This window comes from Nomascus leucogenys, chromosome 6, assembly GCF_006542625.1.
Source record: "Nomascus leucogenys isolate Asia chromosome 6, Asia_NLE_v1, whole genome shotgun sequence".
Classification (NCBI taxonomy): domain Eukaryota; kingdom Metazoa; phylum Chordata; class Mammalia; order Primates; family Hylobatidae; genus Nomascus; species Nomascus leucogenys.
This window is the reverse complement of record NC_044386.1, coordinates 94,071,947-94,087,586: the sequence shown is the minus strand read 5'-3', so window position 1 is coordinate 94,087,586 and position 15,640 is coordinate 94,071,947. Positions and strand designations below refer to the sequence as shown.

The 15,640-nt window shown below is 43.3% G+C and overlaps 1 protein-coding gene across 3 annotated transcripts in view; it reads left to right on the top strand.

Annotated features, from left to right (window-relative positions):
- The first annotated feature begins 384 nt into the window (after positions 1-384).
- Positions 385-15,640, top strand: part of EDC3 (enhancer of mRNA decapping 3) — a 67,346-nt gene continuing 52,090 nt past the window's right edge. Inside the window, exons 1-2 of one of the 3 annotated variants that reach the window (XM_030814764.1) lie at positions 428-554; positions 3,203-3,335. The gene's annotated coding sequence lies outside the window, so the exon portion shown is untranslated. Of the gene's footprint in view, positions 555-3,202; positions 3,336-11,222; positions 11,249-15,640 lie in introns of those variants that run through there. The other 2 variants (XM_030814763.1, XM_030814765.1) reach the window with 2 other exon arrangements.

The following is a 15,640-nucleotide window of genomic DNA, read 5'->3' as shown; positions in this document are numbered from 1 at the left end:
TTCTTTAATCCATCAGGGGGTTGTCCCACTTATTGAGTCCCACAGCTGCGGTTTAGCACGGAGGAGGTGTCACGTCACCAGGCCTCCCTGAAAGTCCTCCGCTCCAGCTCTGCGATTGGCGCTGGGGGAACAGGAGGGGAAGCGGGTGCTTTTCATCGAGCCTGCAAGAGGGGGGCCCGGGTATCGAGGCTGGGAAGTCGTGGGTAGAGCCCCGATTCCAGCCAAGACGCCATAGGACATTAGTAAGCGTGGAACGCAAAATGGCTACCCAAGCGCAATTCTATAAGGCAGAAGAGACGTTCTTCCAACCTCTTAAATTTCCCGGGTGCCACGCCCCTCAATTGCCTACCCTGGATTCCAAGGTGTCGCGCCGGAAGTGACCTCACGGTGGTGGCGTGGAGACGTGGGGGCGCTTCCGGCGGCGGCGGCGGCGGCGGTGGTGAAGGCCGAAGCTGTGGGGGTGGGCGTGGAGAGGAGAATTCTGTGGGTCCTCTGGGGTTGCGTGGTCGGCTTGGTGTGGTGTGCGGAGGAGCTCCAGGCCCGTCGGCGAGGAGGTGGGAGCGAAGGGAGGCTACTGGTTTGTGGACGCTCGTGGGAGGGGGCTGCCGGGGTTGCTTTAGGCTTCAGAGTTCCAGGCCTCGTAGACCTTTATAGAGGCAGGCAGGCAAGAGCTGGGGGCTTCATCGGGTGCGCAGGGGACCAGATACTACGAGCGGCCCCAGGAGTTTGGTTTGAGGTGGAAGGCTGAGGACTGCAGGATTCTAAATAGTATGGGGATTGTGTGAGGAGTGAGGCATTAGCTGCTTGGGCCCTTAGTCCAGCCTTGTTGGCTGCTGCAGTTCCTTGGCTCACTCACTCTGTTCTTCGTGCCTCAGTTTCCCTTTGCATAATGAGATACGGTGGCAGAGAAGAACGCCAGTGCCACATGCATGACTGATAGCTTGAGGACAGAGGTGAACTGGAGGGTAGAAAAAGAGGATGCCTGAGAAATTTATACCTACCAGGTCACATCTTCCGAATCTCAGGAAGTTATCCCTGGATTCATTTCTGCCTTTGATGCAAATCTGTGGTTCTTTTCAGTACTCTTTGTGTGATATTGATTGTATTTATCCATACTTGACTTGTTGAGTGTTTAAAGTGTTTTGGTTTGTGGGAGGCATAGCCCTTGTTGGCTTGGTCAGTTGATTTTCAATTAATCTCCCAATAGCAATTGCTTCGCCTAACTCTTCAATTGGGAGATTAGTTGAAAATCGACTGACCAAGCCAACAGTCTTCTGCTGTGGTTACAGATGAGGAACTCGCGACCCAGAATGGTTTTTCTTCTCTTCCTTCGCCACAGACCAAACCGATTTCAATCTGCTGTCTCAAATACAGGTCTTCACCCCACCAAAACAGAAATGGCTATCTCCAAGCAGTTTAGAATTTCAGCTGGACACCCAGATGGATCCTAATCATTTTTTTTTTTTTTAATGAATGGCACATTACGTGTACTGAGCACCAAATCCTCTTAGCTAGTTTCTCTGTATGATGTAAAAATGGTTGTAAAAACATGACTTTTTGTTTATTACCAATTTCTTGGTAGAGCCTCCTTGGCATAGGGCTGTGGGGCTAGAAAAGTGTCTCAAAATTTTTGACCTGTGACCCACAGTTAGATATATTTTACATCATGACTTATTGTGCCCCTGCACACACACACACACCCCAATGAAAAGTTTACTTACTCTTTCTACAGAAGATGCACTCTAAAAAAAAATTGGTTGCAACTCACTAAATTGAGTCTGACCCCTAATAGGTCATGACATATAGTTTGAAAAATACTAAGGCTGGGCACTGTGGCTCATACCAGTAATCCCAGCACTTTGGGACGCTGAGGCGGGTGGATCACCTGAGGTCAGGAGTTGGAGACCAGTCTGGCCAACGTGGTGAAACCCTGTCTGTACTAAAAATACAAAACTTAGCCGGGTGTGGTGGTGGGTGCCTGTAATCCCAGCTATTTGGGAGGCTGAGGCAGGAGAAACGCTTGAACCCGGGAGGGAGAGGTTGCAGTGAGCCAAGGTAGTGCTACTGCACTCCAGCCTGGGCAACAAGAGCTAAACTCCGTCTCAAAAAGAAAAGAAAAATATTAGACTAGGGCCAAGTGCAGTGGTGGGAGGATTGCTTAAGGCCAGCCTGGGCAACATAGCAAGACTCTGTCTCTAAGAAAAACAACATTAGAAAATGTTTAAAATCCTTGCCATTTGTGAGATTCTGTAATTAATACAAAATGGAAGATGTATAATTTTTCTTTTCTTATCCAGAGAAGGGCTTACTAGAGTTTCCTAAATTCAGCCAGAACAACAGGACAGGACATCCAAATTGTGTCTCAAAGGAGTGTAGTGACCATAATGATAGTGTGTCAGAATTTTAGCAAGGCATTTATGAAGTTCTTTTTTTTTTTTGAGATAGAGTCTCACTCCATTGCCCAGGTTGGACGGAGTGCAGTGGTGCAATCTCTGCTCACTGTAACCTCTGCCTCCTGGTTCAGGCGATTCTCCTCTCAGCCTTCCAAGTACCTGGGATTACAGGCATGCACCACCACACATGGCTAATTTTTGTATTTTCAGTAGAGATGGGGTTTCACCATGTTGGCCAGGCGACACTACTTACAGCTGGAATTCTGGTGATCTGAACTGGGGTTTCATCACTTTCTTTATACACTTTATGTGTTTGAGACCTTATCTAGAAGGTTTGCTTATTGGATTTGGTGCCTTTATGAAGTAAAGAGTCATTTGGTTGGTGATTGCCAGAATGGGAAAAGATCTCAATATATTTGCTCAGTGCTGTTTAATGAAATGAAAGAAGCATGTATAAATGTGAGAAGTTGCGCTTGGGTCCAAAAAAAAATCAACTCTACCTATTGGGGGAGGGTGGAGATGTGACCCCACAGGAGTTCTATAATAAAAAGATTTGATGTTTTAATCACCAATCAGTGGTGTGGTTAGGAAGGCTGTGAGAAGAACTGATGTGACCTGCATTAGTATATTGTATTAGGAAAATGCAAAATCTAGAATGAGAAAGGTAGCATCACTGGTAGGCTTGTACCTGGAATATTAGGTTTAGATCTAGATGTGCTAAGAGTAAATTTATGGGCAGAAGTCAAAAGTCTGAAGATATGGTGGTGTTGCTTTGGCATGAATGATTATTTTTCTCCTTGTCATTTCAGGCTTTCAGGTATAGGCTGGGTCACTGGTCTTAAAACATTTCTTCTTGAGAATATCTAAAAGACTGTGGAATCTGTTAGATCTTATATACTTTTACGTTGGCACCTGAAACTTCTCATCGTAGATTTAAATAGTGTAAGTATTTAATTTTAAATAGTTTAGGATGTAATTTCTGACAAGTAAATATTGACTTCTTAAAAATAAATATAAAATTACCTAAATACAATATCAATTTGATGTTTCAAAAACATACAACTAAACTTTTGAAACAAAGACTGTAAGAAATATATAACATAGCTTATTACATTACTTGATTTTCAGATGTTAAGCCCATCTTGCATTTGTGAAATGAACCCCGCTTAGTCATGTATCTACTACTTTTTACATATAGATGGATTCAATTTGCTAACATTTTGTTAATTTTTGTGACTATGTTCATGATGGATATTGGTCTGAGGTTTCCTTTTTTTTATGTCATCTTTGGCCTTAGTAGCAGAGTAATTACGAGCTCATAAAATGAATTGGGAAGTGTTCCTTCCTCCTCTGTTTTCTGAAATAGTTTGTGTAGGATTGGTATTATTTCTTACGTGTTTCATAGAATTTACCAGTGAAGTCCTATGGGCCTGGATTTTTCTCTCTGGAAAGATTTTACTAATTCAATTTCTCAATATAGTTAGTTGAGTTAGTTTTGGTCATTTTTATCATTTTGGGAGTTTGTCCATTACATATTTTTCCTTTTTCTTTTTGAACTTGTATCCATTCCACTTTTCCCACAGAATTTTATCCTAAAGCAAAAGTTAACTTTCTGCAAAAGGCCGGATGAAAGGCTTTATGGGCCACATGGTATCTGTGATTACTGGTCAACTCTCACTGTAGTGAGAAAACAGCCATAGACAATATGTGGCTGGGCGTGGTGGCTCACACCTGTAATCCCAGCACTTTGGGAGGCTGAGGCAGGCGGTTCACGAGGTCAGGAGATCGAGACCATCCTGGCTAACACAGTGAAACCCCGCCTCTACTAAAAAATACAAAAAAATTTAGCTGGGCGTGGTGGCAGGCACCTGTAGCCCCAACTACTCGGTAGGCTGAGGCAGGAGAATGGCGTGAACCTGGGAGGTGGAGCTTGCAGTGAGCCGAGATTGCACCACTGCACTCCAGCCTGGGCGACAGAGTGAGACAACATCTCAAAAAAAAAAAAAAAAAAATTTAGCTGGGTGTGGTGGTGGGTGCCTGTAGTCCCAGCTATTCGGGAGGCTGAGGCAGGACCCGGTCTCTACTAAAAATACAAAAGTTAGCTGGGAGTGGGGGCAGGCACCTGTAGTCCCAGCTACTTGGGAGGCTGAGGCAGGAGAATCGCTTGAACCCGGGAGGTGGAGGTTGCAGTGAGCCGAGATCGCTCCGGTGCACTCCAGCCTGGGCGACAGAGTAAGACTCTGTCTCAAAAAAACCCCCCAAAAACCAGAAAACAGCTGTAGATAATATGCAAGTATTTGTGTGTAGTTGTGTTCCAATAAAACTTTATTGGTAGCAGACCAGGTCTAGTTTAGGGCTGTAGTTTTCCTACTCATCCTAAAGTAATAAATTTTATGCCTGAAAATTTAAAATTGATCATCCAGTTATCCACACAAATCAGGTTTATGAGAGTATCGTGGAAGTTGATTCCCTTGCTTACATATCTTTGTGTACCCACTAGGGACATGTGTATTCCAGTTTAAAGACCAGGACTTGATTTCCAAGATGTTGTAGAGGGAATTTATGTATTTTTGTAATTTTGTTTGGGTGAGAACTTAAGTTCCCTATGTGACCTGTATTCTTTCTGGCAAAAGGAGACATTTGAACTAAAATTTTTTATGTTGTAGACACTATATGGATTATCTCATTTAGTCTTAAAATAATCCATATAGTATCTTAAAATAATTCATATAGTGGTTCTTTGATACAGGGGTATGATTGGCATAATTCCCTACAGATGAGGCAGTTGAGACCCAGATTGAGTAATTTGCCCAGGTCATAGTGCTGGTTAGTAAGGAAGTACAGAAGTGAACCAGGGGCTGTGATGTCTGATTTCATTTTTTTCTTTTTTTTTTTTTTTTTGAGACAGGGTCTTGCTCTGCCACCCAGACTGGAGTGCAGTGGTGCAATCTTGGCTCACTGCAACCTCAGCCTCCCACCACTTCTGACTAATTTTTTGTATTTTTTCTAGAGACAGAGTTTTGCCATGTTGCCCAGGCTGGCTTTGAACTCCTAGGCTTAAGTGGCGGTCAGCCCTCCTTGGCCTCCCACAGTGCTAGGATTGCAAACACTAGCCACCTGAGGCATGAGCCACCACACCCAGCATCATTTCAGAATTTTATTCTCTTTTCACTGTGCTGCCTTTTATGGAAGATATGGGTTTAGTACTGGATTTAGATATGGGATTGTGCTAGATTTCTTTTTCTGAGGTGGGGTGGGGGTGGGGGTGGAAACAGTCTTGCTATGTTGTCCAGGCTGCTCTGAAACTCCTGGCCTCAAGTGATCCTCCTGCCTCAGCCTCCCAAAGTGCTGGGATGTAGGGCCTGAGCCATCATGCTGGGTTGCATATTTTCTTTTAAGATCTCTGCCATTCCCAAGATTTTGATTCAACAAACACCTTTCCTGTTGTGTGGAACAATTCCTAGTTTTTCAGAAATCTGTAACTAACTACTCACTTATCCACAGCTGTTAATTATAATTGTTGTTAGCAGGCCAAGGGTTGTTCATTGGATCTGAATGCTGTGAGTTGTCTGATGTGGCACAGAGATGGAGGTAGCTAGATTTGTAATTGGCAACTTGTTTATTTGTAATTTATGGATCATTTGGGCAGCTGCCTTAGTAATATAATAGCTGGAAGAGTGTTTAGCACTACCTGACTTTGTTATCCAAAGGCTCATCAGAATAATGATAAAGTCCCATTACTTATCTGGCATTCAGTAGTCTGGAAATCCTCATAGTTCAGCATTTGAGCGAAATAGTCCCGTAATTAAAAGTAATCTGGAAAATCTTGATTATGTGACATCTGTGGCTCCCTACCTAGCTACACAGATTGTTAGGATAGATTTTAATAACAAGTTGGCAAAATAAGTGTTGGTTAGCTAGCTGCACAAACATTGCATTTTTTTTAAGTATTTAACATTGTTGAATACTACACAGAAAAATTAGTTTTTTTTTTAGAAGTGGAATTGTTTGAAGGATTTATTGTCATGAATAGGCTTTACAAGGAAGATGTATTTTTTTTATTGTACATCAAATCCTGTCAGCAAACTTACACAAGAAGTAGTAATGTATTAATGAGATGAAGGATATTCCAAAGTAGCTAGATTTGTAATTGGGAACTTGTTTATTTGTATAAGAACAAAGTGGTAAATGAATTAAAGTGTTCTTACCTGGAGGTGTTTAAGAAATGGAGGCAGGGCCGGACGCGGTGGCTCACCCCTGTAATCCCAGCACTTTGGGAGGCCAAGGTGGGCGGATCATGAGGTCAGGAGATCGAGACCATCCTGGCTAACACGGTGAAACCCCGTCTCTACTAAAAATACAAAAAATTAGCCGGGCATGGTGGTGGGTGCCTGTAGTCCCAGCTACTCGGGAGGCTGAGGAGGAGAATAGCGTGAACCCAGGAGGTGGAGCTTGCAGTGAGCCGAGATTGTGTCACTGAAGTCCAGCCTGGGCAAAAGAGCACGACTCCGTCTCAAAAAAAAAAAAAAAAAAAAAAAAGAAAAAGAAATGGAGGCAGAAGGAAGACAAATAAGACTAAATGAACTTTGGTAGCAAGTTCTTGACTGAATAGTAATTCACAACATTTCTGAATTCAATAGTCATTACAATTTTAGAAATAATTTATTGGGAGAAAAACAGTATCAATGAAGCAAGAGTAAATAAGAAGTATGTTTAAGAAAATATCAAAACTATTGCACCCCACCAGAATGAGTAAGTTGAAGAGAACAATAGTACCAAGCTTTGGCAAGATGAGGAGCAGAAAGAACTCACGTATGGTGGGTTGTATAAATGTAGATGGTAATACAAAATGGTACAACCACTTTGGAAAACTGGCGGTTCCTAATAAAGTCATAAATATAACATGACTTCCTGTGTTATATGCCCAGTAGAAATGGATGCATTTGTCCATCGCAGAAATATACAGTATAAGAATGTTATTTGTAGTAAGTCAGAACTAGAAATAACCCAACTGTGTATCAGCAGTAGAATGGATAAATACATTGAGGCATACTTACAGAAAACAGCACAGCTATGAGAAAGAATAAACTTCTGATACATGCCACAGTGGGGATGAATCTCACACATGTACTTTTTTTTTTTTTTTTTGAGACAACATCTCACTCTGTCACCCATACTGGAGTGCAGTAGCAGGATCTTGGCTCACTGCAACCTCCACCTCCCCAGTTCAAGCGATTCTTGTGCCTCAGCCTCCTGAGTAGCTGGGATTACAGGCATGTGCCACCACACCCAGCTAATTTTTTGTATTTTTAGTAGAGACAGGGTTTTGCCATGTTGGCTAGGTTGGTCTTGAACTCTTGACCTCAAGTAATCCACCCGCCCTCACCTCCCAAAGTGCTGGGATTACAGGCATGAGCCACTATGCCTGGCCTCACAGATGTACTTTTGAGCAAAAGAAGACAAACACTCTGAAAGAGAACCTTTATGATTCTGTTTATGTGAAGCTCAAAATCAGGCTCAAATAATCCTTCATGATAGATGTCAGAATAATAACTACCTGTAGGAGGACACAATGGAGCCTTTTGAGGTGTTGGAAATAGTCTGTCTTGTTTTGAGTGGTGGTCACATGGGTGAATTGATATGTAAAATTTCATGGAGGTGTACACTTAAAATGTGTAGACTGACTTACTGTATATGTTATACCTTGATAGAAAAGTAGAAAATAAAAGACAAGATTGGTTCCTTGTAGCTCCTGTATCTCCTGTACATCTTTTGACATGGAAGTGTTAGCTCTATAACCTTCCCTAGTCCGATTAGGAACCCAGTTGATGGGCACTGTACTTGTTTTAGATTTACTGTTTTCTGTAAATAACAATTTTCTTTATAGAATAAACCTGTTTGAGGAGTTTTGAATAATACATTAATGTATTTTACCAAGGGAAGTTTCTGAGGAAAGGGAAGTTTGTTACACATTCAGTGGTTACATTTTTAAAAGTTTCTATTAATATTAACTACATAGAAGAACACTTATGAACGAGTATCCACATTTTCAAAGTATTAAAAATTCTATTCAGTTACTATTACCGTAATATAAACTTGAATGTACAACATCAGTGTCTTAAAGATATATGTTAAATAAAACAGTAAAAGCCTTTTCATACCTGGTTAATTTCTTGTGCTTTTTATTCTGCATCTAAGCATCTGAGTAGAATTATGATGGATTATAAATGATAGGAAAGGAAACTCATGCTCTTGTGACATTAGGCAAAGGTTGATTAGGAAGGGAAAAGAAGCCTTAAATGTGTGTATTTTGTGCTTTTTTACCATCGTATCACCAGAGGTCAGGAGTTCGAGAGCAGTCTGGCCAACATGGCGAAACCCCATCTCTACTAAAAATACAAAAATTAGCTGGGCGTGGTGGCGGGTGCCTGTAGTCCCAGCTACTCAGGAGGCTGAGGCAGGAGAATCGCTTAAACCTGGGAGGCAGAAGTTGCAGTGAGCCAAGGTTGCGCCACTGCACTCTAGCCTGGGTGACAGAGCAAGGCTCCGTTTCATTCTATAATAAAATGTAACAAAAAAAGCCTTTTATGAGCCTGCTAATTCATTGTTCTTTTAATCTTCGGTTCTGTCCGCATAGTTTTATGACACTGGCTCAGTTAGATCACTAGAGAACTATCTAGAGTTTGATTAATCCTTAGAGCTGGACTCTTTCAGACTTGGTGTTTCTGATGGGGCATACTCTTTTTTTTTTTTTTTTGAGACAGGGTCTCACTGTGTTGCCCAGCCTGGTCTTGAACTTCTGGACTCAAGTGATCCTCCTGCCTTGGCTTCCCAAACTCCTGGAATTACAACTGTTAGACACTGCACCCAGCCAGGGGTGCTTTATTTTTTTTTATTTTTTATTTTTTTCTAGACGGAGTCTTGCTCTGTTGCCCAGGCTGCAGTGCAGTGGTGCGGTGTGGGCTCACTGCAACCTCCACCTCTTGGGTTCAAGCAGTTATCCTGTCTCAGCCTCCTGAGTAGCTGGGATTATAGGTGTGCGCCACCATGCCGTCCACCTCGGCCTCCCAAAGTGCTGGGATTATAGGCGTGAGCCACTGCAGCTGGCCTGGAGGAGTGCTTTATATGCTTTTTTGCCCCTTTCCCTTCATTTATGTATTTATTTTGAGACAAAGTCTTGCTCTTGTTAGCAGGCTGGAGTGCAGTGGCACAATTTCGGTTCACTGTATCCTCTGCCTCTTGGGTTCAAGTGGTTTTCCCACCTCAGCCTCCTAAGTAGCTGGGATTACAGGCACCCACCACCACAGCTGGCTAATTTTTATGTTTTTAGTAGAGATGGGGTTTCACCATGTTGGCCAGGCTGGTCTCAAACTCCTCAGGTGATCCACCTGCCTCAGCCTCCGAAAGTGCTGGGATTATACAGGCGTGAGCCACCGCGCCTGGCCTATTTAATTTTTGAGATGGAGTCTCATTTTTGTTGCCCAGGCTGGAGTGCAATGGCGTGATCTCTGCTTACTGCAACCTTCGCCTCCCAATTTCAAGTGACTCACCTGCCTCAGCCTCCCAAGTAGCTGGGATTACAGGCATGCACCACCATGCCCGGCTAATTTTTTTGTTGTTGTTTGAGACCGAGTCTTGTTCTCGTTGCCCAGGCTGGAGTGCAATGGCACGATCTCAGCCCACTGCATCCTGCGCCTCCCGGGTTCAAGCGATTTTCCTGCTTCAGCCTCCTGAGTAACTGGGAATACAGGCACACGCCACCACAGTTGGCTAACTTTTGTATTTTTAGTAGAGACAGGGTTTCACCTCATTGGTCAGACTGGTCTCGAACTCCTGACCTTATGATCCACCCGCCTCAGCCTTCCAAAGTGCTGGGATTACAGGCATAAGCCACCGCACCCGGCCACTTTTGTATTTTTAGTAGATACGGGGTTTCATCATGTTCGTCAGGCTGGTCTCGAACTCCTGACCTCGTGTGATCCACCTGCCTTGGCATCCCAAACTGCTGGAATTATAAACGTGAGCCACCACACTCAGTTGGGACATACTCTTTTACCAGAGGGATGCTTTATATGCCTTTTTGCCCCTTTATGTCTGAAATTAGTATTTGAAAACAGCTTCAAGTGCTGATTTCTTTTTTTAATGTAAAAACACTGAACCAGTGTTTCACTTTGTGCTTAACATGTGTATTTATATTCATCTGCTATCATCTGCTAGCTGTTTCCTGAATTCCTTGTGTGAGTGGGGAAGTGTTAGGTTTCATACCTTATATAGGATTTTGCATAGAGTATGCTTAAGGATACTGTACTTTTTAGAACCATTTTCAAAAAGAGCCAAGACATTTAGATATAAACATGTAGATACTGTAGATTTCGAGGAACTTCTGTCATGTTTATTATTTCTAATTCATTCATTGATTGATTAAATATACATTGACTTCTTCCACTCTAAGCACTCTTATTGACTGAACAAGACTATGTCATTTGCCCTATTCTAGTGGGATGACACACACACTATCTATCTATCTGTATATATATATTTTGTTTTGAGACAGGGTCTCACTCTGTCATCTAGGCTGGGGTGCAGTGGTGTGATCATTGCAGCCTTGACCTTCCGGGCTCAAGCAGTCCTCCTGTCTCAGCGTTCCGCGTAGCTGTAGCTTGTGTTACAGGCATGTGCCACCAAGCCTGGCTAGTTTTTTAAATTTTTTTGCAGAGATGGGGTCTCCCTATGTTGCCTAGGCTGGTCTCAAACTCCTGGACTCAAGCCATCCACCCACCTTAGCCTCCCAGAGTGCTGAGATTACAGGCATGAACCACCGTGCCTGACCAACACACACAATATGAAGAAACAAGGTAATTCATATAGTGATTGATTTTGAGATCATAACAGGATTTGAGGTGTTGGAGAATAACGATGAGTAGCCACGTTAGATTGGGTAGACAGGGAAGGCTTCTTTGAGATGGTAACGTTTTACCAGATGTCGGAAAGGCAGATGTCGGAATGGAACTAACCATTCATAGAGCTGGGGAAAGTGTTCTAGGAATACCTTGTGCAAAATTTGGGAAGCCTTGGCCTCCTAAAGTGCTGGGATTACAGGCATGAGCCACCATGCCTGGCCTAAAATTTCATTTTCAGTTGTTTGCTGCTATGGTTGTTTTTTCTACATCGAGCATATATCCTGTGACCTTGCTAAATTTCCTTATTAGTTCTAGTAGGACTTTTTATGGATTGACTATAAACAGTCAATTATGTCATTGCAAATAAAGACAGTTTTACTGTCTTATTTAACTTTATTATTTATTTAACTTTCTGGGTTTTTTTTTTCTTTTTCTTGTCTTATTGCACTGGCTAGGACCTACAGTTGTTGAATATAAGTACAAGTGGTGAGAGTGGACATCCTTGCCTCATCCTCAGTATTTGGGGAAAGCATTTATTTCAACCCCACCTTTTTTTTTTTTTTTTTTTTTTTAAAGACAAAGTCTCAGCTGGGCATGGTAGCTCATGCCTGTAATCTTAGCACTTTGGGAGGCCGAGGTAGGTGGATGGCTTGAACTCAGGAGTTGGAAACCTGGGCAACATGGCAAAACCCGTCTTACAAAAAATAAAAAAATTAGCTGGGTGTGGTGGTGTGGACCTGTAGTCCCAGCTGCTCAGGAAGTTGAGGTGGGAGGATCAGTTGAGCTGTGAGGTCAAGACTAGCTTGGGCAGCAAAGTGAGACCCTGTCTCTACAAAACAGAAAAAATTAGCTGGCCATGGTAGCACACACCTATAGTCCCAGCTACTCAGGAGGCTGAGGCAGGAGTATCACCTGAGCCCAGGAGCCCAGGAGGCTGCAGTGAGCCAAAAAAAAAAAACAAAAACAGAAACAAAAAAACCAAAATATATAAAATAAAGACAGTGTCTGGCTCTGCTGCCCAGGCTGGAGTGCAGTGGTACAATCATAGCTCACTGTAGCCTCAAACTCCTGAGCTCGGTGATCTTCCTACCTCAGCCTCTGAAAGTGCTGAGATTACAGGTGTGAGCCACTATGCCTGGCCTATTTCACCATTAAGTATCATGTTAGCTGTAATTGTTTTGTAGATGCCAGCTTTCCCTCCCCTTTTTAAATATAGTGAATGATTGTTAAATTTTGTCCAGTTATCTTTCTGCATTTATTGATATGATTATACATGATTTCATCACTTATTTTGTTAATGTGATGGAAGGCATTGATTTTTTTTTTTTTTTTTTTTTTTTTTTGAGATGGAGTCTTGCTCTGTCACCCAGGCTGGAGTGCAGTGGCGCAATCTCGGCTCACTGCAAGCTTCGCCTCCCGGGTTCACGCCATTCTCCTGCCTCAGCCTCCCGAGCAGCTGGGACTACAGGCGCCCGCCACCGCGCCCGGCTAATTTTTTGTATTTTTAGTAGAGACGGGTTTTCACCGTGTTAGCCAGGATGGTCTTGATCTCCTGACCTCGTGATCCGCCCGCCTCGGCCTCCCAAAGTGCTGGGATTACAGGCGTGAGCCACCACGCCCAGCCTGATTTTTTTTTAATTAAACTTCTGAGATAGTTGTAGAGTCACATGCCATTGTAAGAAATAATACAGAGAGATTCCTTATGCCCTACCCAGTTTTCCCTGTTGGTAACATCTTGCAAAACTGTAATACAGTATCACTACTAGGATATTGACATTGATATGGTCAAGATGTAAAATATTTCCATTACTACAAGAGTCCCCCATGTTGCTACTCTGTTGCCCAGGCTGGAGTACACTGTCACCACCTTGACCTCAGCTCACTGCGACCTCCGACCTCCGCCTCCTGGGTTCAAGTGATTCTCCTGCCTCAGCCTCCCGAGTAGCTGGGACTATAGGTGCTCGCCACCACGCCTGGCTAATTTTTGTATTTTTGGTAGAGACGAGGCTTCGCCATGTTGGCCAGGCTGGTTTTGAACTCCTGACCTCAGGAGATCTAACCTCCTCAGCCTCCCAAAGTGCTGGGATTACAGGCATCAGCCACTGTGCCCAGCCCTGTTCTCCATTTCTATAGCTTTGTCATTTCAAGAATGTTACATAAATGGAATCATACAGAACACAACCTCTTGGGGTTGGCATTTTTACTTTTTGTCCCGTGGTATGGATGTACCACTGTTTGTTTATTCATTCATTGAGGTTATCTGGGTTGTTTCCAGTTTGTGGCTTTTTGAGTAAATGTGATATAAACACTTGTGTACAGGATATTTTTTTTTTTTTTTTTTTGAGACAGAGTTTCACTCTTGTTGCCCAGAATGGAGTGCAATGGCGTGATCTGGGCTCACCACAACCTCTGCCTCCCGGGTTCAAGCGATTCTCCTGCCTCAGCCTCCCGAGTAGCTGGGATTACAGGCATGTGCCACCACCCCCAGCTAATTTTGTATTTTTAGTAGAGACGGGGTTTCTCCATGCTAGTCAGGCTGGTCTCGAACTCCCGACCTCAGGTGATCCACCTGCCTCGGCCTCCCAAAGTGCTGGGATTACAGGCATAAGCCACCGCACCCAGCCCATGTATAGGTTTTTGTGTGAACCTGGGTATTCCTTTCTCTGGGATAAATGACCAGAAGTGCAACTGCTGGGTCATATTTTAGTTGCATGTTTAGTTTTTTGGTTTTTTTTTTTTTTTTTTTTTTTTTTTTGAGACGGAGTCTCGCTCTGTTGCCCAGGCTGGAGTGCAGTGGCGCCATCTCTGCTCACTGCAAGCTCCGCCTTCCCAGTTCACACCATTCTCCTGCCTCAGCCTCCCGAGTAGCTGGGACTACAGGCGCCCACCACCGTGCCTGGCTAATTTTTTGTATTTTTAGTAGAGATGGGGTTTCACTGTGTTAGCCAGGATGGTCTTGATCTCCTGACGTTGTGATCCACCCACCTTGGCCTCTCAAAGTGCTGAGATTACAGGCGTGAGCCATTGTGCCTAGCCTTGGGTTTTTTCTTTTTTTGAGACAGAGTCTCTGTTGCTCAGGCTAGAGGGCAGTGGTGTGATCACGGCTCCCTGCAACCTGTGCCTCCCAGGTTCATGTGATTCTCATGCCTTAGCCACTCAAGTAGCTGGGATTACAGGTGTGCGCCACCACACCTGGCTAATTTTTTTTTTTTTTTTGAGATGGAGTCTCGCTCTTTTGCCCAGGTGGGAGTGCAGTGGCGCCATCTCGGTTCACTGCAAGCTCTGCTTCCTGGGTTCACACCATTCTCCTGCCTCAGCCTCCCGAGTAGCTGGGACTACAGGCACCCGCCACCGTGCCTGGCTAATTTTTTGTATTTTTAGTAGAGATGGGGTTTCACCGTGTTAGCCAGGGTGGTCTTGATCTCCTGACCTCGTGATCTGCCCACCTCGGCCTCCCAAAGTGCTGGGATTACAGGCGTGAACCACCGCGCCTGGCCTCACACCTGGCTAATTATTGCATGTTTAGTTTTTTTAATAACCTGCCAGGATGTTTTCCAGAGTGGCTGTACTATTCAATATTTGGACTAGCAATGTGTGAGTGATCCATTTTTTCCACATTCTTACTAGCACTTGGTGTTATCACTGTATTTTAGCCATTTTGAAAGGTGTATATTTCCTAGATACTACTCCTTTGTCTTTGTCAGATAGGTGGTTTGCAAGTATTTTCTCCCAGTCTGTGGCTTGTTTTTTGTGGAATAAAAATTTTTAATTTTCAAGAAGTCTAGTTGACCAGCTTTTCTTTTTATGGATTGTGCTTTTGGTGTCAAGTGTAAGAACTCTTTGACTAGCCCTAGATCTTCAGGGTTTCTCTTATGTTTTTTCTAAAAGTTTTAGAGTTTGACGTTTTACATTTAAGTTCATGATCCATTTTGAGTAAATTTTTGTATAAAGTGTGAAACTTAGTTTGAGGTTCATTTTTTTGCTGATGGATTTACATTTGCTCCAGCGCTATTTGTTGTAAAAACTATGCTGCCTGCATTGAATTGTTTTTGCACTTTGTCAAAAATCAGTTGGGCATATTTTTGTGAGTCTGTTTCTGGGTTTTGCCTTCTATTTTATCGATTTACATGTCTGTCCCTCTGCCAATACTACGTAGTCTTGATTATCATAATTGTGTAAATCTTGAAATCAGGTAGACTGATTGCTCCCACTTTCTTATAAAAAATTGATTTAGCAGTCAGGCGTGGTGGCTCACGCCTGTAATCCAGCACTTTGGGAGGCCGAGGTGGGTAGATCACGGGGTCAGGAGTTCAAGACCAGGCTGGCCAAGATGGTGAAACCCCATCT